General features: G+C 38.2%; 1 long non-coding RNA gene across 3 annotated transcripts in view; it reads right to left on the reverse strand.

Moving 5' to 3' along the window:
• The window catches only part of LOC119697703, a 158,177-nt gene that overhangs the window by 83,184 nt on the left and 47,278 nt on the right, over positions 1-27,715 (reverse strand). For all 3 annotated transcript variants that reach the window (XR_005255911.1, XR_005255909.1, XR_005255910.1), the window contains 2 exons: positions 26,680-26,748; positions 13,564-13,657 (listed from right to left, as the gene is read on the reverse strand). This is a non-coding gene — a long non-coding RNA (uncharacterized LOC119697703). The remainder of the gene's footprint in view (positions 1-13,563; positions 13,658-26,679; positions 26,749-27,715) is intronic.

The raw sequence follows: 27,715 nt of genomic DNA on the forward strand, positions 1-27,715 counted from the left end.
TGCGTGTCCATGTGTGCACACATATATATGCATAAAAACCTCAAAATCCACTCATATTTTTCTTTCCATAACACTTTGTGCGAAAAAGTTCCAGGTATTGTTTTGCCAGCTTCTTGCTACATGGTAATTTTCAGCTCTTGTACTGCAAAAAAAAAAAGGTAGAAAATTATTCTCCATCCCCTTCTCTGATTGTAATTTTCTAGCCCTCTCTCATATTCCTACTGTCTTCATTTCAATGTCATTATCTGAAATAAAAGGTCTTAATTCATTTAGTAAATGTTCACATAGAGATCTGTTTCACATTTAATGCCATTCTTCTTGCTCTTCTGCCTAAATATTCTAGCTGGTTTATGCATTTTTGTCAGGGGGTATATCAAAACTTTTGGCAGTGTATAATATGTGAGTTCCTCCCTGATTTACAAAAAAAAAAAAAAAAAAAACGCCCCATACATCTGTGTTCTGATCTTCTGGTCTCTGCCTCCTCCTTGTCAGCATGAAATCATCACAAAACCAGCATACTGAGGAGGATCTGCTCAGAGCTATCTGGTAGGAAATGCTCAGAGCAAGGAGGTGCAACCACTAAATCCCACCGTTCTCTGGGAATTCACAATCTCCAGATCAGGAGTAAAAAAATCTTCTCATGAGGAGCACTCCATGGCATCATATATAAAATACTGCATTGTATACACAGCACTCACTGGATCTGGGAGCACTCTGGTCCAATTTCTCCCTTTCTGCTGTTGATGATTCCAAGCCATCCTTCTCAGCTCCATAGGAGCACCCACAAAGGTGAACCTACAGGTGCATCTCCTCCCAAGTGACACCTGGACTGGTGGGGAAAGCATCCAACCCTCCTCAATGGGTCCCAGGGTATATTTTGTAAGTTTTTGTAAGCTTTAAAGGAAGGGATAGAAAGTGTCTAGAGGAGTAACAGGTCACTCTTCAAATTGAAGAAATCTGGATTTAAATCCACAGAATTTGGGAGTTAGACTGAGGTTTTCTGCATGCTGGTCAAAAGCTCCAACTCATGAGCTGCTATACAAAGGGCAAAGAGTGTTTATACTTTCCAGCTTTGTTAAAAAGAAAGGGGGGGGGGCATATCAGAAGTTATTATTTACTCTTAAATTCCCAATGTAAAAGCTTCATTTTTGTAAATTTTGTAAATTTGTATGAATAAACATGGACAATTTTACATGCAGTGAGACTCTTTCAAGAACAGATTAACAAGGGATGCTTTCCTATTTTTCCTGGCATACACAGGCTTCCGAATTCAGTTCTAACCCAGTACAGCAGCACAAAAGTAGGGAAGTTTTAGCCAACAAGTTGCAGAATCTAGCAACAAGGAAAGATAGGAAATTTTTTTGCCTTTCTTTTTTCCTTGCTTTGTTGGTAAATTTTTCCTCTAGATATTGGAAATGAACAGAGCAAAATGAAAGGTGGGCTTGAATTCAGAAGAACTGAAGCTTTGATCTCAAAAAAGTTAAAAGTCAGACCACAGAGAGTACACATATCACTAGGTCAGGGGAAGTGATGTCACACTCATAATGAGCAACAACAATGCTTCTGAAAAAAACAACTTCAAAAAATGCCCCCAGACATTACATCAAGGGGTATGTTTGCATGTTAACTGCCTCCAAGCAAACTTTTATATTAAACTACTTTATGTGCAAGACTTCCAGATCATTTACAGGACAAGTGCTTAGGAAAGTAGGGGCTTTCCAAGCGCCTGAAAAGATTGTCTGACTGATTGTCTGTCTACAGGTTTTCTTTTAAAGCTATTTTAAGTGTATGATCCCATCCCAGCTATTTAACTCAGGAACCTGCCAATCACACACTGCCTAATTGAACTCTCGGATACTGTAGAATTGCAAGCCACAAAGCATATGAACAAAAATGTGAAGAAAGGGTTTTCTGCTGTTATTTCATTCTTCAAACCCAATTTGAAAAGGTCAAACTTCAGATTGCACAGCCCCATTGAGACTCAGGGACTAAACTGGGACAATCAAAAAAAAATAAAAAGCTAATTTTTTCTTCCATTTTTGAAAAGCAAGAGGAGGTCTTTAATACTAGTTACTTGCTGGGGCTGATAGCGAGGTCTTAGGGTGGGGAAAGGACAATGAAAACTGAAAAAGGGAGACATGAGTCAGTTTTTCTACTGCTGAGCTGCTAAATGATGACTGACTGACTGTATGACATCCCCTTCAGAGACACTTGTAATCTTGCTTTGTCTTGTTTGATTTTTTTTTTCTTCAAAGAGAAAATATGGGAAAACAAACATAATTAGGGTCTAAATGAGGGAAAATATTTCTGGAATACATTCTACAAAAGGCTAGAAATAAACTGTGTTTCACAACGGTTGGACTGTGGTTCTGAGCCAAAGCCCCCTGAGGTTAAGCGAAAACCTCCTTGATTTCAACATGTCAGAACCTAAACCTCAGTGTTTTACGGAAATGAGAGTGGAAGTATTTATCTTGGCATGTATTAAACAAATTTAACCTACTTATTTAATCAGCATACAAATGTGCTATCATTGTTTCCCTGTTTATTGATTGACTGCATAAACGGGTGACCTCCACTGGCATAAAACCTTACGACTCCACCAACTACAGTGGAGTAGTGAGAGTTAATGCCAGCAGAGAGATCTGAACAATAAAGAAGATGGGACTTAACACAGTCATGGCCATCCATGCTCTTAAATGAAATATGACTCAGTGAGCTCATAATATTGGCTGAAGAGCAGTTACTTTAAGGAAGGAAAAGCGTCTGACCACATATGCTCATGCAGCAGGTGGTTTGCAATTGTGATCACCCCCAAATGGTGTCAGCAGTATATCTTTGATATTTAAGGGGTGAGTCTTAATCCTATTCACCTTATTTGTAGAATTTATTCCATCCTGTGAGCCTTAGTGACTCTCAGGCTGCACACTCTACATAGCTGTTTACTGAATGTTTTACTTCTAGTGATTTTTTTTTCCACCTGAGGCACTTCAGTCAAGTAACTTCAGCAATCAATTTTGGCCCAAAGCAGCACAGGCCTCAGTCACAGAGAAGCAAGTATTTGCATGCAAGCTTGCTATTAAAGCACCAGGGAGAAGAGTGAGTACACAAAAGCTTAAGAAGTTGGAATCTGAGTTGAATCATCACACAGTCAGCTAAATTACTAGCCTTGCAATTAGCCTTTTTGGAGGTCTCTTAATTGTTAATCCCTTTGCTGGTTATAATTGCTTTATTGAATCTAAATTAATCCAATTTTTTAAGAAATAATCATGCAATTCTAATAGCCACATAAAATTAAAAATACGGAAACTACTTTGAGAACTAATTTAGATGAGGCTCTATTGAAAAAAAATAGTCTTGGGAATGATATTTTCTGCAGGTTTTTTTTGCTGGAACATTGAGTTGCAAGGATTAGAGGGGTTAATATTTCATTTACACAGCGTATGCAAAGCAGTTTTATTTAAAAATTCACTAGATTGGGAGTATCCACTGCATATGGAGAGTGAGTCAGTGCCAAATCAAAAAGGGATCCATGCCAAGGAAAGAGAGCCAGGGATTAGACATCTGTAAAGTGTTGGATGGGATGAAGACAAAGGTATAACACTTTGGTTCATTACACATTTAGGGTATTTCCTAGCCACTCATGTAAATCAAATTTTCCAGACCAAAACTACCATATCTAAAGATGGACATTTGCATATTTTTCAGTACACTGAAATTTTATTTGGTCCCATAAGGACTGATTTAACCTGAACATATACCACTGAAATAACCAAGGTCTTATCTGACCCAGTCTGGGATAGGGAAAAAAATATATCTTCCAGGTGTCTAGGACTTCCAACACTACCAGGAATTACCTCATTATCCCACAGCACTATTCTTTATCCCTCATCAGATAAAGAGTATGGGGGGAAGGACATGGAAACATGAGAAGAACAGATAAAAGAAAACTAGGGAGAAGAAAAACATGTTGAGTCTTAATTGAGCTTGGAGAGGAATCAGGAGAAGAAAAAGATAGTTGGCTGGTTTATGTTTTTTTCTCTTTAGTGATCTATTTGTTTGCAGTAAATTGAAATATTCTCTTGTTCCTAATATATATTTTATTCCTTGTTCATCAAGTGTGAAGTCAAGGATGAACAAGTTTAAATTATAGGCAAAGTATGACTCTTCTTTAGAGCCAATGTCATGAGGAATTATGTTGTAAAGCCCAGCGAGCATGTTAATATTTTCTAAGCAGTTACACATCATTCTACCCTGAGCCTCAGCTCAAGGAATACATTGGTTTAGTGTGTTACAATAAACATTTAAATGTATTAAACTTTATATAATCCTTAATATGCATACCATGAAATCTTGATGCCCAGTGCTTCACCAAGAAATCATCACTGACTAAGCACAAGAAAAGAAATTGAAGCTAAATTTGGAATGAGAAAGGGGAAAGGAAGAGCAGAGCCAGATACACAAACCAATGGAAATAAAATCTTCTTTCTCTTTCTCCATTCACATATAAAAGTAGGGGAAAATGGCCAGGTTTGGAGAGCTAGCAGGAGACAAGCAGCACAATGAACAGAGATCACTGGTAACATGCTTCCAAGATTTCATAAAAGATTATAACTGTTGAACCAGACTTTGCACTCTGATTCCTGTTTGTGGAATATTTCACTGGCTTTAAGAGAATTTCTATGGATTCTATGTTTACATGCACATTCAAAATTCCATATTCATATGTACAGATATGTATCATCTTTTATAAAAGCTACTTTGGGGAGAGTTGAGGCTCCAACAGGCTCTTGCAGTATGTGTGAGTATTTTGAATACCATCACAATTAGCCCTGACAAAAATGAAATGAGGGTTTGAAACTATCCCAATATACCTAAGTGTCCAGTTGTCCTTGAAAGCAAGCATGTAATAAAATGTTATCTTTAAAATACAGCTCTCCATCTCTCACACACAGCCTAAAAACAGCCATTTCAGCAATGAAGCTTGACAGCTGCTCAGAAGAATTCTGTGTCTCTACACGCTGTTCTCTTCACTTGGTTATGATGCCATCAGTAACTCTGTGCTTATGGAACTTTTAACTAAACATATTTTAACTTGTGCACAGAGGAGGATTTTACAACACACAGCTATCAAATGATCCATTGTTATTACATGCCTTTTCTTTTTCCCATGATCAAAAATTTAATCATTCTATAGACAAAAAATCTGTGTCATCTGGAAGTATGTCTCAAAGTCCACATATGTATTTAATGCTATTAACATGTTGAGGCAAATTTTTTTAGTCCTTCTTCATGTTTCATATAGAAGTGAAAGAAAACCAAAAACCAACCTGTGGAATCAATAAGTTGCCTGTAGACAACTCCAGATGAGTTGCCTACAATATTACTAAAATACTAAGTATTACTGGTATTTAGTAATATTTTTGCTTATTGTTTTAGTATTACTTTACAGAGAATCAAAATTAAATACATTAAAAGAGAAACCATCAGCAGGCTTCTTATTTTTATTGCATGCTTCTTATTTTTTATTACAAATTACCAGCCTTCATGTCTCATTTGCTCTTTTAAACTGCAAACACTTCTTGCCTTCTTACTTTTTGCTTTAGTTGAGGAGATCGCCCTACACTAGGTACAGCAGTATCTGTACAATGGCAGCTACCTCTGTCCAGAGGACACATACAGTGGTGTTCTAGAACCCCAGCCTGGCCTGATCATGCATTCCTCAATGATCCAATATCCAGGAAAGACACATAAAAAGATGCATAATCAAATTAACTATGGAAGCAGCACAAATTACTGAATACCAGTGTAAAAGAATGGCAGAAACTCATAGCAGAAATACTTCTATGAGCTCAGGGGCATGTCTGTGACAGAATTTGAAAGGGGAAAAAAACATCATGAAATGAAGACATTTTAAAGCACTTTATTAAGAAGAGAAACAAAGGTAATAGTTAACAACAAAATAGAGTAATTACTAGCAAATAGGCTAAAGTGTTGACTCAGACATGGTTACAGGAGTGCTGCTTTATCTTTTATTAAACTGACTAATTTAGTATTAAAAAACAAAAAGTCTTCAGGAACACAAACCCCGTTACCAAGGCAGATGCTTGAACATTTTCCAACTACATCAATTGGGTTAATGGGAGAGATTGTTTTTTCTCCACAACTGTTTCTTATTTATACTCTTAGGCTATCATACCTACAGCATTATCACTTTATCTTGAAAATACTCAATGATCTTTTTCCTTTAGCCTTTGTTTAAAAGATCAGTTTTAATGTGATAGCCAACTCAATTAAAATCATAAATAGAAGAGTGAAAATCAGACTAAACACAAAGAAAAAAACCCAGTAGACTCTACATAGATAATGTAGCTGTTTTCAAATTGGTTGGGTCTGTTGCAATTCAGTTCTGAGAACACTGAAAAATTTTATTAGCCATTAGCAATTGTCTTTAGCAACCTAAGGGACACAGATTCCAGAAGTCTAGAAAGGACAAACACTTAATTTTAAAATGTTATCCTTTAAAGGATAAGAGAGCTTAACTTCAATTACCAGAAAAATATCAGAACAAATAATGAAAAGGTCTATTTGTAAAAATCTTGAATATAAACAGGATACAAGAGACAAATGAATTTCTAATAAATATATCATGTAAGAGCAAATTTATTTCCTTCTACAGTAGATAAGATTTTTGGACAGAAGAGACAAAACACTGTTATGAATCTAGATTTTGGCTTTTGACATCTCACAGGACATTTGTATAGACAAGCAGATTTGAGGTAGGTAGTTATTTGGGAAATGCCATTCACAGAATTACTTACCAATAGTTATTAGTGATTCATTTTAAATGAGCAAGATGAATCAGGTCAGGTTCTGCAAGAATCTGCATGACATGTTCATTATTGAACTGGTAGATGATTAAGAAGCTTTTTGCATTTGAAAATTACACCAAGCTAAAAACACTTCAAACCCATCAGAGGGCAGAATGTACATTTTAAATTATCTTGGTGCACAGCAGAATGCAGCTAAGCAATTAAGGGAATTCACATGTACCTATACAAGTAAAATTTCCTGCATGAATACAAAAAGGAGAATGACTAACCAAAAACAGTGCAGAAAATAATCTGGCAATTAGAATGGATCACAAAGGAGCAACACAATTGTACAATTGCCTAAGAAGCAATCATGCTGTGTTAGATAAAAGTAGTCCATTTTATGTTAAACACACAAAATATTCCTTCCTTTCTACTCAGAGCTGGTAATTCTTTACCTGGATCCCTGTGACCACTGCAGGCTATCACATGTCAATATAATACTTGAACCAGCTGGAGAAAGTCCCAGAACCTGAAATAAGAATGAACTTAAAAGAACTTTTCTAGCATAAAAGCTTAAGCTTGCAAAGCTTAATCCAGGAGGGGAAAAACTCAGAGGAGGTTTGGTAGCAGTTCTCAAATTTTCAGAAAGACTTTTTGTGAAAGTAGGCAATGAATTGTTTTCGATACTCTCTGAAAAACAGGAAAGATTGCAATGAGGGAGAATTAGGTTAGAGGTGAGAGAAATAATACAGTGTGAAAGGCCAACTAAGCAATGAGTAATAGACCTACAGAGATTTTTTTCCTGATTGCTAGAAATTTTAAGGAGGAGCAAACCAAGCAACAGTGAGGACTGGTTTTCTGGATCATTCCCCTTTCGGAGCACACTTTTGATTTAGTTAATCTCATAAATAATGCAAAAAAAGTATTATTATCAAACAGTATGCAACTTTCTACCCTTGCTCTGTTGTATAGATTGTGGTGCTAAACACATATCTCTATTAGGAGCATTATAATGTAAGCTGAATACAAAAAATGAAAGTAAAATGAATGCCTTAAACAAGGAATCAAAATCTCTTTAAATAGGCAGCATGTTAATGACTACAGCAGAGGAATTGAAACTGGAGATATACAGGTTTCTCATAGATTTTTCATAGTAGACCACTGCTTTCTGTCCAAATATTTAATTTATCCAAAAATATTTAAGTTTAGTTATAAATTACACCCACAAAATTGAATGCCTTTGTAAATAGTCCATATTACTTTGACTTCTAAGGTTACTGCATGCTCAAGAGTTGTCTATTTCTTCATATTAAAAAGTAAATAAAATAAAATCACTTTCTCTATCCCGTACCTCTGACATGTCCATTATTTCAGAAATATTGATTCTTATCACTTTCTTTCCCATTCTGAACTTTTCAGTAGGTCATTAGCTAAGTAACACTGGGGATGATATTAACACCACACAAGCATGGTTATCAACTAACCTAAAGGTTTGATATATGTATCAGTATACCATACAGAGGAAAATCCTTTAAGCAGTCTGGATGACACTCCTCTACGTTTCTCAGACAGATGAAATAATGAAAATTACACCTTGGGCCATTAAGAGGGAAGGTGGTCCCCATCCTGTCTGACATAACTGGATTCAAATATTTTCTACTTTGTTGTAGCTTCCAAGCCTTTGTCCCTTCTTACCTTAATATTTCTGAGAGAAATAACACATGAATGTTTAATTAAGCCTGTGATATGTTCCATTTCCAGCTCTTTATAGTGCTTTAATAGCACATGTGAGCTGTTAAACAGACTTCTCCATCTGGGTGGAAAAATACCACTGAAGCCAAGAGAAATTCTGCACACAAAGCTGGAGAGAACCAAGTGCAAGAATGGTGAGAAGGCAGTGTGCTGAGCTTACCTTCACTACATCTGAAAGTCCTTCTCTTTCATAAAACACATTTCCTAGTCTTAAAAAATAACAGGGAATAGGAAAGAATAGCTGCTGCTAAAAGCAGCAAATGTCCCTGTTGCTGTGCACTCATAAAACTCAAAAGTCTTTCACAAAACTTTACTCAAAATGGTAAATATATACTAGAAAAAGTGTTCACAAGATCACACTTGCCAGTATGGATCCTTGTGCTTAGAACTAATTTATGTATGTACGTATTTTCTAATAAAAGTGAGCTACTAGGAACTCCTGATAAAATATAGCACTATGAGAAAAGATGATTTCAGAAAGTTTCTTTACTTCATCAGCAGGATTTCTCAAAAATAAATGTCATCAAAAGTAGTATTTGAGAGAGATTTTAAAGTTATTTTTAAAACAAATACACATACTTTCTGACAGGAATGAGAAAGCTTATGGCGATCTATACAAAACCACAACCCACTGCTGCTCTGATCATTATTCCCAGTTCTAAGATGACAAAGTACAGGAATAATTGTGTTGGAGCTTTAGAGCTGCCTCTGGATCTGTATCTGTCACATTGTTGGACTGTCCCATTGTTGCTCATCCTCCTCATCCTCCTGAAGGCCATTTCCTTTCCTCTGACATTTTTTTCTCATAGTTGGTCTGGTTTCTATCCATTCATCAGCAACATTCCACTCAAACCCTTTATACACCCTGTGATACCCAAGATGTGTTTAGAGGACCTTCAGGCTGTAAGTGCAGATTTTGCTCAGGTAGGCAGATGGATTAAGGAAGCATTTACCTGCTGACATGGAAAATGCATACCTGGAGCCTTCCTGCTGAAACACAGCCTGCACACAGTCTGAAGCCTCCACAAATAACATACCACACCCCCTTAGTCAACTACCTGCTTCCTATGACAATGTTGGGTTCTTTTCCTGACTAGATCCTGCTTCAATATGGAAAACACAGACTTGGTCCCATATTTTATGTGTCCTGCTCAAGTCAGGGAAGTTTAGTGTCCTGTCTGAGAGCAGCTTAAGGATGGAGTTGGATTTCATCTGAAAAACTCCTGATGAGAACTTTTTAATCAGAAAACTCCAGAGACCATCCAGAATACCCTGTGTGCCTGCACACTAAAAGTGTTTAAGTCATTGCCGGCATCTTATAGCAGTACCCCCATGAGTATGCATGGAGAAAATCTTGGGGTGCAGGTTCTGTGGTGTGCAATAAGTCATCATTCATTCATTCATTCTCTCATTTTTTCCACACTGTGGAGATGTTATGAGCCTGCCACGTAACCCTACATAAGACACAGGGTCTCAGAAAATGACTGGGAAGGACAGGAAGAAACCAGGATCACAGCCAGGTTCAGGCCCCACGGTGTCAGCCCTCCCCACGGTTTCCTAAGCACTGACATTGTCTGAACTTGCAAATATAGGCTGTGCCTGTGCTTGGAGTAAGGATAAGAGGGCACAGCCCTCATTTGGACAAGGGCCCCTTGTTAGGCAAACTGTGGAGATGCCTCCACTGCCAGCTCTGCTGCTGAGGGTCTGCAAGCCTGAAGGTGGGTGCAGCCCTGTGTACGAGTCCCTGAACAGCAGCAAAGCCACCCTTGCTCCTATGGGGCACACCTGAGACACAGTCAGAGGTGCACCCTCCCCTCACGGGGGACTCTCAGTGTCCCTCAGAGGCTGCTGCGAGGTGTGGGAGGGTGGGCAGCCAGGACACTTTGTCTCAATGACGCCTTCAACAGAGCCACAAGGCAGGGGGCCTTGAGGTCCAGCTATCACACTGACTATCTCAATCACCCTGTTTGGAAACCACAGTTACAACATCCTGTGCAAATAAGGGCTCGTCAGCAAGAATGAGATCCTTGAGGGCAAAGCTGCAGTCAGTGCTTGCGTGATATGCTGCAAGCAAGTTGCTGGGCATCCTCCTTCTCCTCCTGTGGTCCCTGCATAGTGCTCTGTCAAACCAGCCACTGCTGCCCACTGGGGAACAGGCACCATGTGCCACAGGGGAGAAAGAAACCTGGATAAGCAGGGCTCAGGAAGGAGAGGGTCTCACCTGTCTTCCTACCTTCTTGGCCTCAGTTCTGATCCACGGATCACAATGTGATGTGATTAGTGACCTATGGAGATAGGGAATGAGCCTGCATTCTCCTTTATTTGGACACTGGACACATATCCAGCAGATCAAAGGGGAGGTATTAAATCCTTACTAAGCTCCATCCAAGTAGCTCCACACCATCCATTGCCAGCTTGCAGCACAGCCCTTCTCCAATGACAAGACACATTTACACCACAAAGTTCCTTAAGGCCCAGTTTTATATTTAGAAAAAGCCTGTGCTTTTTAGGAATAACAGGTAATGCTATGTATGCATTGATAGATTGAAAAATAGTAAAAAATATCTTCACAAAAATATTAAAAATGCACATTAGGAACCATTATGAAAAGACAATGATATTGCACAGTATGGATCACATTCTTATCTCCAGAATACTCTGACCTGAATCTATCTTTATTCAGCTTTTTCAGAAAGATGGAATAATCCCTGAGGATTTTACAAAGCACAAAGAGGCAAAGTGATTTGTCCACAGTAAGTAAAACAGTGATTCAGGATCCTCAATCCATTATGTGTCAAGCAATATTTCTTCATCTTATTAACAGGCTGAGAGATCATGAGAATTAATCACTGTGATTAATTGTGCTTCTAGATAAAATGTATTTCACAGATTGTGTTTTATTATGTCTGGGGTTGGGGAGAAATCATGCATTGCATCAAATCACTGTCAGTTCTGCTGCAAACTCAGTTCTGCTGCTCAGCTATAAATAGTGCTCACAACACATGTGAAAACCATCACGCTCTATTCCGAGGTGGGAAAAGGTGAAGAAAAGTATTCTGGTAAACAAACCCTTCCTGATGGCTCTCTGAATATCTGGCAGTGAGCACAACTCCTGGTTCATTCTGCTGACAAAATCTGCCTCACTCCTCCCTGTTAATAAAGCAAGGCTGTATGTCAGGGAAGGCTGAGACCACTGATACAGAAACAGAAGAGTCTTGATGTCAGCCTTAGAAAAACCCAGCCAAAGCTGCACTTTTTATCAAACCATCTCCTGGGTATGGCCTGGGTGTTCACTGCAGCTCAAACAGCTGTTGATACCATCATGTCCTTGCCAGCTCTCAGCACAGGCTCAGCAGTGCTCAGCCCCACACAGCAGATGCAACAGATGTATTTTCCCAAGTTGGAGATTCTTGAGGACAAGAATTTTACAGCCTGTATGCAGCCTCTTTCAGTGCTGCTCAGAAAGGCTTATGTCTCACTAGGGTCTTCTCTGCTACAATTTAAGCACATTTTTCTTTCCTGTCCACCAAGAATATGGAGAACAAACTATCCTTGTTTGTACCCTCCTCGGTTTGCTTTAGACAAAGTCACTGTGACTGCTAACAATATTCCATACAGTTCAGAACTGTTCAGTGCTCATATATAATCCTGTTAAAGGTATGTTTATGTTTAAGATATCACAGACCCCTGCTCTGTTCCACAGTGTCACACCAGATCCCCAGTACCTGGATGGCACAGCATTCAGTGGTCTGTTTTCCCACCTTACCGATCACATGCACGGTGCTGACTGCAACCATGCCAAGCATCCCATGTAGTACCCCTGCCAGGAAGCCTGGGAATGTTTTTCCTTTCATCCATTAAGCCACTCTTAAATAAGCATAAAATGTGCCAGCTGATTTTTCTATTACTAAACACACCACAAAACTGACCTACAGTTTGCCCAATGCATTTAGTCTGCAAGCAGTCACAGTGGGATGTACTCATACCATCCCCCTTGGCAGCTTGCACAAACCATCCTTCAGATGTGCCTACCTCTCTCCAGTGACTCTATGAGGAACACAGGCTCCTAACTTTTAGTGCACCAAATAACATCTTAGTCTGATATCTAAAGTGGACAGTGAGTCAATCTTGCATCAGCACCCACATGGGTGGTTATCTCATCATAAGACTTTAGGCGTATGCAATATTTGAGTAAAATCATGCAACAGACCTCCTCTATAAGCTTTCAGGCAAATGCAATGGTTCAAATACTCCCAAAAGAAGAAGCTCAGTCCTGAATGAAATTAATTCTTTTGTAAATATAAGTGAAAGGACAGAAAATATTTTGCAGTCATCAGTCTAACAGCGATGATGAGGCATCTAAAGAAGAAGTCTTCATTTTGAGTCATTGGTCAGTGCCCACACACACCCTTTAAGTGGTTAATACTGAGTTTCACAGTATAGATAACATACAGAAGTCGCAAACTTCTCTGTAGCTATCCAGATCTTCAGAGAGAGAACCCATCTAGTTAGCACTGACATTTACAATGTGTTCATTGTTTTCCTTCTCCTTTATTTTTGATAGCTACATTTTAAGAACGGACTTCGATGCAGTCCATGACATGCCCAAGGGTATTTTTAAAAAGCAGTTTGGGGGAAGAGGAAGAGAATGAATACATGAAAATAAAGCCTGATCTCAATTAGTAATTTACATATTCCTAGATGTTTCCTTCTTGAGATCTTGCATAGAGCAACTGCATCAGATCACCTGTAGCTTAAGGTTTTCAGTTTGTCAGTAATGTCTCCTCCTTTTCCATAAGCTGATCTCATGTTTTCCAGAGTAATGTTGTTTTCACTTCACATCATCTGAACAAACAAATGAAGTATTCTCTCCCTCACAAACACCAGCACATGCCCACACAGGCTTCTCTCTTTGGTCTGCATAAGGTAGCTTGGCACCAAAAAAATATGTGATTAAGTTTTAACAAGTGTCAAAGCCAAGAGGCTCACAGACACTTACCTGGAGATCAGAATGAAGTTTAGGTGCTTTCTGAAATTCAAATTAGCAAGTGTCATTCTTCCTGCCTCCTACTACACTTCAGGAAACGTTTGATCTGCAGAGAGAGAACGAGACACAGAAAATGAGCGAGTGAAAAACCTCCAGGATCCAGAGGCTCAGACTTCCCACTCCCCAGAATTACCACTGTCTCTAGGAGCATGTGAATAATCTTGGTTACTCTTGCTTACACGGTCCTACTGCAGGGCACTAATGTAGAGTACTGTGGAACCAAATTACTCATAAATATTTAGGTCAAGGATTTCAGCATAGAACAACAGTACAATTAACAATTCAAAATGCTGCCACTGAAAGTTATTTTTGACACTATCAGCTGGAAGTGAGCAGACATGCCTTTGTTAACTTACGCTGTAGTCTATCATTTGTAATACAATATAAATGCAAAAAAAAACAACCTCCAAGAACATTGATCAGAAAATTCATCATCTTTTTTTTGTTTGCAAAAGCACACATTTTATAAAGGCTCTTGTGATCTCATGTTACTGCCATGTTGCTCAGAAATAAAAGACATTGCAAGGTAAGGAAGGAGATCTAACATCTCATGACCTACATGGGCTCTTTTTTGTTAAAAATGCTAAATTTATGTAGCTTCTGTATCAGGGGGAAAATACACTGATTAGAATACAGAAAGTGTCTTTTATACATCAACTTCAGTACAAATTTTACACTAGACATAGTGATCTGTATTAATGTATTAATGCTAACCTTTATCTACCCTTCATACCTCTCTAATACACTATTACACAAGTGCTTGAAAAAATATGCCAACAACCAGAAAAAGAGTTGCAATACAAATACAGATATATGAGCAATAGTGATCTCCTTTCATTTTTAACTGAAAACTATTAAGTCCAGTGACCTGTAAGACCTGCATCCTTTTTCCACCTCAGTATCCCATTAAGTTGCAGCTGGCATATTGCAAAGGGAAAGAAAGACAGAAAAAATGAAAAAGAAACCAAGTATCAGGAAAAAGGAACTGTCCAAGAAGCACATTTTTTCCTCTTGCATGTGCTCAGTCAGTCCTGTACCATAGGCCTTCTACTTTCACTTCTGCAAGCAAGCTTCTGTTTGCATGCCCAAATCTGAGCAGTCCATCATCCAATCTTATACTGAGCCAGGGGCTGAGTTTTAATGAGTTTCAACTGCAAAGAATTACCTTTGGTCTATTTACACACATTTTAAATACTGACTCCCTTCTCCTGTCACAGGAAGGCAAAAAAATGACATCTAGTTTATATTGGATCTTCTAATTTTATATTGGCTTGTTGAATTTGGGACTAATCCTTTCTTGATGCAATTTTAGGTATTGATACAAGCAATGCAAAAAAAATAAATGGGACAGGAAGAAAATGTATGATCAAGGCACCATGAAGTCTTTATCTCTTCTGTGTTTTTCCTGTAGTTCCATGACTTTGCTTTCAATCTCTCACGAAATTGCACAAGGCCCTGTTATACCAAATTCTGACAAAGGAGCCAGTGGTATGGTCATGCAACAGGCACATGGCACACAGCAGAAGAATCTCTTCCCTGACTCTTCCTGGTTAAAAGATGGACAAAATGCAGCCCTGTCAAACCATGCTTCATCTAATTCCCAAGTGTCCTGTTTTCCTACTCACAGAGCAGTGCAAGGCAAGGACAAAGGGAATTAATATATTTGAAACTACATATGCCTCTTATTGTTAATAAGAGCTCCCATATACATAAAAGAGGTACAATTGCTAAGTCTTATTAACAAAGAATCAGTCTACTGTGACTGGCTAACCAGTTTTATATGTACCCATCCTTAGAAGTGTTCAAGGCCAGGTTGCATGGGGCTCTGAGGCAGGAGGGTTGGCACTGGGTGATCTCTAATGTCCCTTTCAACCCAAGTCATTCTATGATTCTTTGATTCTGAGTACAGGGTGTGCTGTGTACCTTAAAATCTTTGCAATAACCCTCTAACTTGTCTTTGCATGCTGCTAATTTTAATGCGGCCATTTTTGGTAGATAGCAGTAAGATCGGAATGCTTTCTGAAAAATACAATAGGATTTAGAATGATGAAGGGTCCAGATCTGAAAACATTAATTTTTATTTAATTTTTTTTTTCCTTTGGCATATCCGACAATCTATTCTTTTAGAATGATGCAGTCCATTCAGAAATGGTGTCATAGCAGCAAGCTTGAACTGCAGTGCAAAAAAGCAACAAAGAATCACTGTTTCTGCCTTGTCCTAAAGACTTTTTTGAAATATGTATATATACACATAAATGCCTTTATTTATATATCTGTTGAACTACAGAAGTGAAGAGAGAAAAGCGCTGAATAATTCATCAAATTTTCTTCCTTTATTACACATGTCCAATTTTCCCACATAAACATATAAAATCAAACTGAATTCTTACAAATTATTAATATTAAAGATGCAACTAGAGGATTTCATCCCAAAGAAAAATAGTCTTGCTAGTCAGCATTGGTAGAATTTCTGCGACTTCCGCTAGAGACAGGCATGCAGATCTGAGGCAGCCATCCCCGTCTCTGTGCCTAGTCAATGTAGGTGGCAGAGTCCAGGGATTAAGAGGTCTCATCCTAAGCAGACATCTAAAACAAACCATTTGACTACATTACAACAGTGCCTATTTCTCTTACTAAAAATAAGAGGAGCCCAAATACCTGTCTCCGGTATGGATATGGACCCTACATATATTTAAAGTCATGAGAGATTTAAAATTTCCGGTGTCCAGTCTCTCACAAACCAACTTACACAAGTTGAATTATGACTACAGAAATACTGTCAGACAAACACACTACAACATTCAAGAATATTCTAAATATTCTGTTACCTTCATGCCACTGCAGGTAATTCCAATTAAAATATACTCTCTGGGAATACCCAGCCAGACCCATTGCAAATTTTATATGTCAATGAAACACTCTCCCATGACAGAAGAGATTTGACTTGACTGCAGTGAAATTGAGCCTTATGCAGAGAGCATCCTTGCTATAGTGTTTACTAATTTAGCTTGCAAGGCAGTGTTTAGAGGGATATTAAGAATTTACTAGTGTGTTCTCTATTTGTGGATTATGTGTGTAATTCCCCAATCTGAAAGATGAGTATATATATCTAAAAGTAAAGCTCCATACACAGTTTCCCATTAGACATTGCTTACTCATTTAAAATGTATGTTTACTTAAAATTTTGCTCCCTGGGAAGGCCTAATGAAATATACATTTCATTTTAGCAGGGATTCCCAAAGGAGTCAGCTGCCAGGCAGCCTTTTTCTAGTTCCTTCCGTGCAAACTAAGTAAAGCAGGACACTAAATCTGCAATAGCAGGCAACACTCAGGAATTAGAGTTTCAGCTCTGTTTTTGCAGGCAGTGCCTGAGGAGTACCTGGATCTGAACAATTCTGTTAGCACATTGATAATTCATTCATAGCAATTTATTACCTGACACTAATTTCCTCCAAAACCACAGTCTCTAAACATGTTCCATATGAAATCACTTTTAGGAAAGTCAGAAGCTAAGAGGATATGAAGGAGTGAAATTTCCCTTGTTATGAATGCTTGCAGTATTTTGGCATCCCAAAGTCCTGCAAGACCCACAGCTTAATTTTAGCTGCTTTTGTCTTAGGCAATGGAGATACTAATTCTTCTAGCTAAAAATCTACCTTAAATTCTGTCCCACATTCTGAAATCATGAAGATAGATTAAAAAAACAGACTGAAGAAAGTTAAAAAGTATTGCATGAAGTTCATGACTACCAGAATTTGTACAAAAGACTTAATATCATGTATTATAACAAACATGGTCACACAGATCATCTGCATTGTTAGATAGAATTAAATATCTATATGCCATGTGAAAGGACATGTGTGTGAAGAAACATTATTGTATATACTTTTCATATTCTGAATTAGTATAATGTTTTATTAATTTTATATATAAATTATATTACATTAATTGTTTTATAATTATGTTATTTTATTATGTTTTTATTTATATTTTTATAAATACTTCAAAATCATTGTCATAAACAATCAAAACAAGAAAAGTTACATTACAAGCTTTTGGTTGAAATAAAGGACAGAGAAGTAGTATTATATTCTTGGCAGGAGTCCTGAAGACATTTATATCAGGAATCATTTTAAACTCAATCAAGAGGGATCCAGGCATCATTGGATATAAGTAGTACCAGCTAGGAAAACTAATCTCTATGAAATGATACTGAAAAAACATTTTAAAATATACTCTTTTCCATCAAAGCCTTTCACAGAATAAATGTCTTGAAAGAGTTTGACTGAACTGACAGACAGATCTGAATCTCTCACTCAACAAATATAAATCAAGATGAAACTATAGCTGGTTTTATGGAGAGAGATAGAGGTAAACTCCAGAGACAACAATGGTCTCTAGAGAGAAAACAAGTATTCTTAGTTATGAAAACAGTTGGAAAATACCAAAGGAGCAAAACTCTCTCAGAGCTTTTATCCAGCAACTAACAGCAAAGGTGAGTGGCACTTGCTACAGGGAGGGTGGAAAGTGGGCCACTCACAACATTGTTAAATATAGAATTGGGTTCTGCTCAATCTTTCAGACCTGCCAGACTTGCTGCAGGGCCATCTACATCAAAATGCATTGAAACTGTAGGATAAGAAGACAGCATATTTTTTAGACTCTTCCAAATTGGGCAGGGCTCATAACAAAGGAACTACTAAAAATAAAAAGAAATTTAAAGGGGGTGGGTAAGAAATAGAATAGGAAAACAAATAAGAAAGAAAATGGTAAGCAATTTTTTAAAATGTGTTTTAATTTTATACTCTGGCTCTTTGTAGCATAAGCAAGGTATTTACAGAAAACCCTAGAGTTCAGGACAATTTGGCATTGAAAGAGGAAATGAGCTGTTAGTTTTGAAAGAAAACATCAAGAGGCAACAGGTTCTGTCATGAGAAAGTTATATGAAAATCATTTTGCAGATTTGAAGTGTTGAACATTAAAATACACAACAGCACCCCTCTGTTTTAAAGTGTTATAAAAATCTTCTGACTCTTTTCAAAAACTGATTGCTGGAGCCATACTGGTGCCCAGCCTTGCCACGTATCATATTCCATTCCCCTGCAGAGACACAACAATATCAGCTACACAACTTTAGGCTAAGGAAGGAAACAATCTCTCAAGCTTCTCCAGCGGGTGATCAGATATCATACCAGCCTCCCCCAAAGTGTCAGCCATCAGCAGTCACATCTTTCCCCAGGACACCCCACAGCAAAATCCATCGGGCTCCCAATCACAGTATTTATCACCTCAGTAAAAAGATAAAGATATTTTGTTAGCAGAACTGTTACCCTCGTGACTGAAAAAGGATTTGCAAGACTGTAGTTGTTTCATAAATACATACAATTGTTCCTTAGAGTTGCAGCATCAGTGCCCAGGTTACTCAAATGAAAACATTTATCTCCCCTTAGATGCAACATACCCCTTGCTTTTTTCTCTTCTGAGGCTGCAGATTGACAGTACTGAGGTGACATGGTTATCTAAAAAAAATAAGACCGTAGCTTGTTGTCCTGGCTCCACCTGGGATAGAGTTAATTTTCTTACTAGTCCTGTGCATTGGCTTCAGTAGGAGAAAAATATTTACAACACAGCAGTGGTTTAGTTGTTTCTCATAGTTCTTACTCTAAATCAAGGACCTTTCAGTTTCCCATGCTCTGCCAGTGAGGAGGGGGACAAGAAGCCAGGAGGGAACATGGCCAGGACAGCTGATCTGAACTGGCCAAAGGAATATTCTATACCACAGAACGTCTTGCTCAGGATATCAGTTGGGAGGAGTTGGCTGGGAGGGGCTGATTGCTGCTTGGGGACAGTCTGGGCTCTGGTCAGTGGGTGGTAAGGAATTGTGTTGTGCATCACTTGTGTATAGAGAGGTTTATTTCTCTTTCTATTTTGCTGTCTTGCTTTTCATTATTGTTGTTGCTGTCATTACATTTTATTTCAATTATTAAACTACTCATCTCAAGACAAAACTTTTATTCTTTTTCTGATTCTCCTCCCCATGCCAATGGGGGCATGGGGTGAAAATTGAGCATCTTCATGGTGCTTTGTTGCCAGCTGGGGCTAAACTGTGACTCTTCTTTTTCCCTTCCTTGGAATTTATTTCCACCTTCACCTCCACACCACCCCAAGCTGCCCAAGTGCTAACACCACCTATTTCTCCAAAGGATCAACTCCTCCATCCAATTTACCAAGCAGCAGCAGCAGCAGGTCAGTGTGCAGAGTTAATGTGGCCAGAGGGAGGGAGAGGGAGACAGCCAGGGAAGCGTGACTCTCGCAGCCAAGAGGGCTCAGATGCTTCACACACAACAGCTAAACTCCAAAACACCCCAGTTCAGTTTGATGACAGTGTCTCATAAAAAGTAATTAGAGACCTGAGATTTTTAGTTGCAAATGTAATTGCTCTGTAAAAGAATCAGATAAGAAAGGCTGCTACAACAATTAATTTATAACTTTATTAGATTTATGAATAAAATTTAATTGAAAGAGAAGATACAAGAAAAAATTTAAACTAACTATATTAAATAAACACATCCATATCTACTGCAACTCTGAATCTACTGTTTACTAGAACTGCCATCGTACTATTACGTTGTCTCTTGTATTAAGAAAACAATTATAATAATCTGGCCTGATAGCATTTCGACTTATCTTAATGGATGTAAAAAAAAAAAAAAAATAGTTCCATTTCTGCATTAAATCACAATTTTAGAAAAGCTTCCACTTAAGTTTTCCCTCTATTAAATTTTGCTGGACTGCTGTACTCTTCATTACTGTTGTCTCTCAAAATACCACCTTCACTTCAACTGTAAATAGCCCAGGAAAATAGTTCAAACCTTAAAGGGAAACTTCCAAAGAGAAAATATTTTTTCCCTCATAACTGAGACCTTTCCCAAGGGAATAGGACACTTTTGGAGGTGTTAGTGCTTCATGTTTGTAGCAATGGAAAAAAAAAGTGTATAGAAATAATGGGTTGGCTGAGTTTATTATGAAAGGGTTTCTCCTATTAGGAGATTCAGGGCAAATAAGAGTCAAGATAAAACAAAGTTATGGTGGAAAGTTGGAGAATTTGTACTAGTTTCAATATCTTTGCTTCCATCTTCTAAATTGCCAATTGTCATATGTCATTACTGCTCAGGCTGTTAGCTGCTCATTTGATTACAGCGTAGATCCCTCTCTGGAGCATGGCTCTGTCCGTGTGTGAAATCACAAAATGTGCTTGTGCAGGTGCAAAAGCTTGGGAGAGCAGGAAGATGATAATTAAAGTATTTTGTTGCCTTTCAAATACAGAGTTAGATCTACAACAAAACACAGAAATACTAAGCTGTTTGCTTCTATTTGTCCTTAAAGGATTTGTGGCTGGATGTACTTCGGTAGTTGTCAAGAGTTCTTGCACAGTTTTAATACTAATTTATGATGAAGCATACCAAATGAACCACAAGTTATTTAAGAAAATGAAATAAGGAAACTTTTGAGGTTTTAGCAGGAAAACAGACTGGAGTGTGAGTAGTCTGATGTAAATGAATGGATGGCTTCAATGAAAATGAAAGAGAAGAAAACTCCCTCCTGGGGTTCATTATGCCTCTTGAGCTGTTGGTAGTAAAGTTAATTTTTAAATGCTTTGAGGTGATTAAGAACTCAGGCATCACTCTAAATGTAAATAAGTCCTGCTTCATTTCCTTGCAGTTAACTGATTGCAGCAGTCACCAGCTACTTAGCTTGCTGATATATTTGAGATCTGTAGTCTAGTTCATAATTAACCCTCTTCATATGAAGTGATAATGTTAGCAAGCCTGTTGTTGAACATATATAACCAAGATGTGACATACTCACTCACTAGGGAAGGAGAACGTTTTCATTTGTAAATCTTGAGGGCACTATTAGAAGCAAAAATTTCACAGAACAGAAACCAACACAGAAATGGAGTTTGTTTCCATTTAGACTGGATGCAGCTTAAAAATGCTGCCAAAATATATTCAGTTTAGAACTTTCAGCATAAACAAACTATTTATAGTAAAATTAATAAAACCATTAAAGCTTTACCTATTCCTCCCCATTTAGTAGGTCTACTAAAAAGAAAATTCAATAATCTGTAGATGAATATCACAAATGAAAAATCTCAGATGATAATCAATTCATGTAATGCATATAAACAAGCAATTAAGAACATCAATAAACCTCTTCAAGGCAGTGATTGGACCCTTGAAATCTGTATTCTCATTCCCACATCTGGAATTGAGATAGCTTCATGGCTAGGCAAAAGCTTCAGAAGTGACTAATTCTCTTCACCAGTTTGAAATTACCTAACCTAGGACATGCTAAGCCATAAACAATGAAAATAGCTCTACTGGATGCTGAAATAGTGAGGCAACCAATACTCAGCTCTGGGACAAGCTCCCCAGGTTGTGGCCATGGACCAGGCCTGTGGGTGTGCAAGAGGTGTTTGGACAATGCTCTTAGATAGTCTAACTTTTAGATTGCCCTGGGTGGAGTAAGGACGTGGACATGATGACCCTCATGGGTCCCTGCCAAATCAGGATATTCTATGATTCACTAAAGAGTAAAGATACAGGCTTTATTAATACAAGACAGGTATTCAACTAGTCCAAAGCCCAGAAAACTTGGGTTCAAATCCTAGCCCCAAACTCTTGTAGTGAGACATGTCTATCACCTGCTACCAGGCTTCTTTACAATCCACAAAGGCATCTGATATTTTTCCAAACATGGAATAAATGCTTAAATATTTCAAGGCAAAGAGAGACCTACAGACATTTACACTTTAATGCCCACCTGCAAAGTCAGCCATTTCATATGTTTAGTCAAATCCAATTTAAACTTTTTTTTCACTCAATTACCTTTATTCACTTGAATACCAGAAGAATTGTCAAAGAAAAAATGTACACAAAATAGACATGAAATTTTCATGGGTCTTATCTAACCCAAAAAGCAGAAAAATCTCACAGTCATTAGGTACACCTCTGCCTTGCAGAGAAAGAGATTGTGCATCCAACCATGGCACATCAGAACAAACAAAGAAGGACAGTAAGATTGATCAACAAGTAAACTAGCAAGAAACTGGTTATTTCCAAACAAATAGCAAAATGCGAAAGTCATTATAAATAAGATCTACCAAGTTTCTCTTTTCCTAGCACTGGTATTTAACCCTAAGTAGGTAAGTGAAAAAGGAAGAAATGTCCTAAACTGATCAGGATAAAGACTTCCCAAAATTGCCGGTAGTCTGATCTTAGCTAGAATCTGCCCCACCAAGAATCCTATTTTTGCTCCAAGACTGTCATAAATTTATTAGTAAATTTGCTGAACTAAAATTGACTACGACCATTTTGGAAGCCAGGTCTTTCCTGTGAATTTTACTCCCTGTTTCCATTCTCCCACTGAAAAGTTTCACTCTACTTTGTTTTCATGTCAAATATTTCATTACAGTCTTACCTGACAAATATCTTCAATATAAATTAACAACTGGATTGCTAATTCTTTCCTTCAAGAGATGACAACACAATATAGTAATATCCAGCTAATGAGTAATGTTTCACTGCATTTTAACGATTAGCTTTTTACAAAAGTTACCAGAAGAGTTTTTCTCCTCCTGCTCTTCTTCAACTTCTGTATCAAATTACAGCTAGTATTGCTTATGTCTCTATACCTCACAGTTGTAGCTGGAAGAAGATAGGGAGGGAAAAGGGGTTGATATAGTCATTTATTAATGTCAGGGAGCTTCAGGCTAGATCTATTCAGTGGGGGAGAAACACTGTTACTTCTCTCAGTAAATTGAGGCAGGTCGCGTCAATCTTGCAAACAAAAATTCTCCAGTTGTTCACATTTGCTAAATAAAGGCTCTCTGGCCAGCTGCCTGCTGACAGCCACAGAACTACAGCAGCAAGAAACACTGCACATCTCTCAGGCACCTGCAGGGAAAACAATGTTGCCCCATAAAAAGGTTCACAGAATTTCCAAGTAGCAAACAAAAAGGCACCAAGGAATCACTAGAAGGCACATTCAAAACAGGAGTCTCATTATATAGTTATATACAGATATTATTTGTTAAGAGGAGTTGGCTGTAACATCTCCAGCAGGTGAGATCTTTTCTTCAATTTTATTCCATATCCTAAGTATGGTTTACTTCATAATTTATGTTTTAAATTATGCCAGGTTTGTAAGTTAGTCTTGAATACACATGGATATGTGCATTCAGTGATTGTGAAGATTCAAATTAATCTATGATATATAGATTATTGATATTGATGAGAAAATAAGAAATTAATCTCTGAAAACAACTCTCAAATCAAGGTAACAGCTGCCAGACAGCACACTCCAATATTCATTTTAGCAAGCATAGCAGCTACCTACTCCTGTGTTTGAAATTCAGGCCCTCTGCACAGTGCTTTAAAATCAATTCAGAATTCTACATCAATGCCCTTATTTGAATCACATTATTAGCAGGTGGACATTCTCTCAAAGGCCAGAGTCACAGCCCATAACAATACCAATCAATATATGTGGAATTAGAAAGGTAATTTCTGTTATATCCTGCTTACCAGGGATCTGATAAAAACTTTCAGTGACTGTACCACCCCATGAGAAGGTATGCAGGCAATGAGCAGGTCACTTTGCTCTTTGCTTTGAATTTTTCATAGGGCTTCTCTTTTGTGTGCTAAATGAGGACAGACTCTTTGCGTGGAACTTCCCCAGCCCTCAGGTCTCCTCTGCACACCATGACAGACCCATTCCCACAGAGAACAGGTCACAGTCACTGTTTTCCTCCACAGAATCATAGAATGGTTTGGGTTGGAAGGGGCCATGAAGATCATCCAGTTCCACCCCCCTTGTTGTGGGCAGGAACGCCTTTCTTCTGGGCATTCTCTCTGGGGCTGCTCAGCCATAGGCAAGAAGAAAGCTGAAAGGCTTCTCATCTCACTGACTGGCCACAGCAAAGGTATTGGAAATCCTGGACAGCCTTCCCACCCATCTGGATGGTCAGCTTAATGCAGAAGCAGCCCGGAAGCCACCCAGCAGGAGATAGACACAAGAAGAGCGGGGTCCTCTCTGTGCTGTGGAGCAGATACCGCAGTCCTGGGGTGTGTGCACTGCCTGCCCATGCAGCTGAATCCAGGACACAGCCATGTCCTCAAGGGGAACAGGGTACTCTCCTACTTCTCCCTAAAAGCAAACAGTCATCCCAAAAAAACCTTTTTTTTTTAAGCCTTGAGATTCTTAAAAAAATCTTGTTTTTCATAGAGCTGAAAAGATGTCTAACCAGTTTTGAAAGTTCATAAACGGCAACCAGTATGAAGTGTACAAACCCACAGTACGTGCTGGCACCTTGGTGCAGTTGAAATGGTCAAGTATTCTTTCACAATACTTTGGTATGGATAACAACTTCCTTCATTGTACCACTGCATTAATGGAACCTTTCCCATGCCTGACCTGTCTGGGATAACAGCACGTGCTTTTTCAGAGTAATGCTGATATTAACAGTGAAATGCAGTAGGAATAAGGTGCCTTTAGCAGGGCAGCAGCACACAGCCTTGATGCAGTGCCCAAGTTTCGCTTCCCCAAGTGGGGACGCTCAGCCTCAGCAGCCCTCAAGTGCGAGGCATTAGTGGGTGCTCAGCATCTCTCACAGTATGAGCAAGACTGAGCACCTCCAGCCCACACTGACTGCCTGGGTGAAGATTTTTTCATCTTATCTGCAAAGCTTTTCAAGCCCTGATCCTAACAGAGGTCTTAGGAGACTTTTTAATCTTCATACTGCTCAAACTCCATTTAATTTAGCTTTTCGTCTCAAATCAAGTCAAAGACTTAGAGGGATTTGAGGGAAATACAATCTTCTTTCATTAAAAGCAGGGTCTTATCACAGATCTTTGTGATTTGTATTGTCCTGGCAATAGGGGAGATCATGTAACTGGGAGTGTTTATTTTCTATGAGGCAATTAAGTTTGAGAGATATGATTGTAATTCTATGTGCTTACTTGCAGAACTATGTACTCACACCTGGGCTGGGCCTGGTCACTCTGGCACCAGTTGCTGCAGTTATTTGTGTGTGCACATATCAAGGGCTTTGCGAGGTCAAAGAAGACCATTCATTTGAGACTTGAAAAACCTTGTCAGTGTAAACAAAATTCTTATCAATTTGAGAAAAGTCTTAGTTTTTACATCCCATTGCTCTTTTCCAATCAAATCTACAGAAATGAAACATGAACAGAACAGATAGAGAGCAAACCAGAAAGTTCATTATTACATTTGAAGCGCTCTTCAATTTAGAAATTCTCTTCAATTTAATATCTCCTGAGTTTAAAAAAAAATAAACAACAGAAAAAACCTACCACAACCCCAAAAACCCCAACAATTTATTTACAGAACAGAGAGAAGGTTGCCTGGACAAGGCTATGACTTGCCAAGCAAGGACAGCCACCAGTGCTGATTACAAAAACACAGTTTTCTGTTTTTACTGAGGATGAGCTTTTCCAGTAAAATGAGATGCCAATTAGCATTTACTGCACATCAAAAAGACTGGTTCTTAACCTTTTGTGACACTAGAAAGAGCTGAGGACACTTCACATAGTCATATGATATACAGGTACTCAGTTAATCATAAAGCACAAACACCCTCCTCAGATAATCACACAAGAACTGCTAATTATGAAAAGAATAGATTCTACTGGGGAAAAAAAAAAACCCCAAACACTTATTCTAAAACTTTTCTCCTGGGCAAGGTGATTTCTTCTCTTTTCTTATACTGATGTTTATTACATTCAGTCTTTGCTCAAGGGATTTTCTTCCACCAGCTTACTGTTCTCAGCTGCATCTAATCTTTCACACCTGTTCAGATTCTTTAACCCTTAAAAATCCTGCACATGGATACCTCTCTTAATTAGCTTCACTGCTTGTAACTAAAATCATATAACTAGGAAGAATTTGGTATGAAATTTGGTTCTTAATCACTTTCATTTATACCCCCTAAAATATTATACAAATCAACACATATTTCCCAGTCAGTGGCCAGTTCCTGCTTACCTGAGTTCTCCCACTCTCGATAACTTCTGCCCAAAGACCAACCAGATGAAGCTGATCCCACTGGAGCTTCTGGTGACAAAAAAAACCAAAGCAATCAGTAGCATTTTTAGCCCTAGTGCATTCTCCTTAGGACAAAGTACCTATACTATTGAATTAGGATTAATTAGTACTGACATATATACTGGTGCTGAATTAGAATATCATGAGCTCATCAGTGTTGTTTAACATCATCTTCAACATAAGAAGAGTACTTAGTCCTGATCAGCTGCAAATTGTCCTCAAGCTCAAATACCAGCGCTATTCTGCAGCACTGGAAATGTTCACAGAATCTAAAAAGACTTGCACTACATCTTGCAGTGTTTAGAAAGGAATGCTGCATTATCTCAGATTTGTTTGCCAGATTCTACAATAACATCCCACATAATACTGAATATAGCTAAAACAATTAAATACCACATTCAGGATAAATTTATTGATTAAAACCAAAACTGCCATTTACTTGGCACATTGTGACTTCCACCACAAGGGTAAATTTTGAAGGCTACACAATGATAAAACTCTCACAAATGTGACTACCTCCTGAAAACCTTGTTTTCCATACAGTTAGCATTATATGTATACATGTACCAGGATGCTCCTTTCAAAAAATTTTTAAAAAATCCAAGACACTTGATTGCAAAAGCATCATCTCTTTTGGAAAAAATTAGGTCAAATGCAGCAGCAGGTGTTACTTATGTTGATTAATATAGCTGTGGAAGGCAGGATGCTGGGTGGTATAAGGAGCCATAGGATGCAATGTCTAAATGGAAATGAGTTTATGAGCATCTGTCTCTAGAGACAAAGTGATTAGTCTGTCGAAATGATTATTCAAAAGTGCAGTCTCTGATAGGGAAAAAAACAGATAGAATGAGGGTCATAGGGGGATAGTGTGCATTGTTCAAATATTGATAAATAAGCTGCACAGAAGGGGGTAGAGCCTGAGTTACCAGTCACAGCAATGGAATTGCCTGTTTACCAGATGAGAAGAATTACCAAG

The sequence above is a fragment of the Motacilla alba genome, chromosome 2 (genome assembly GCF_015832195.1).
Source record: "Motacilla alba alba isolate MOTALB_02 chromosome 2, Motacilla_alba_V1.0_pri, whole genome shotgun sequence".
Classification (NCBI taxonomy): Eukaryota; Metazoa; Chordata; class Aves; order Passeriformes; family Motacillidae; genus Motacilla; species Motacilla alba.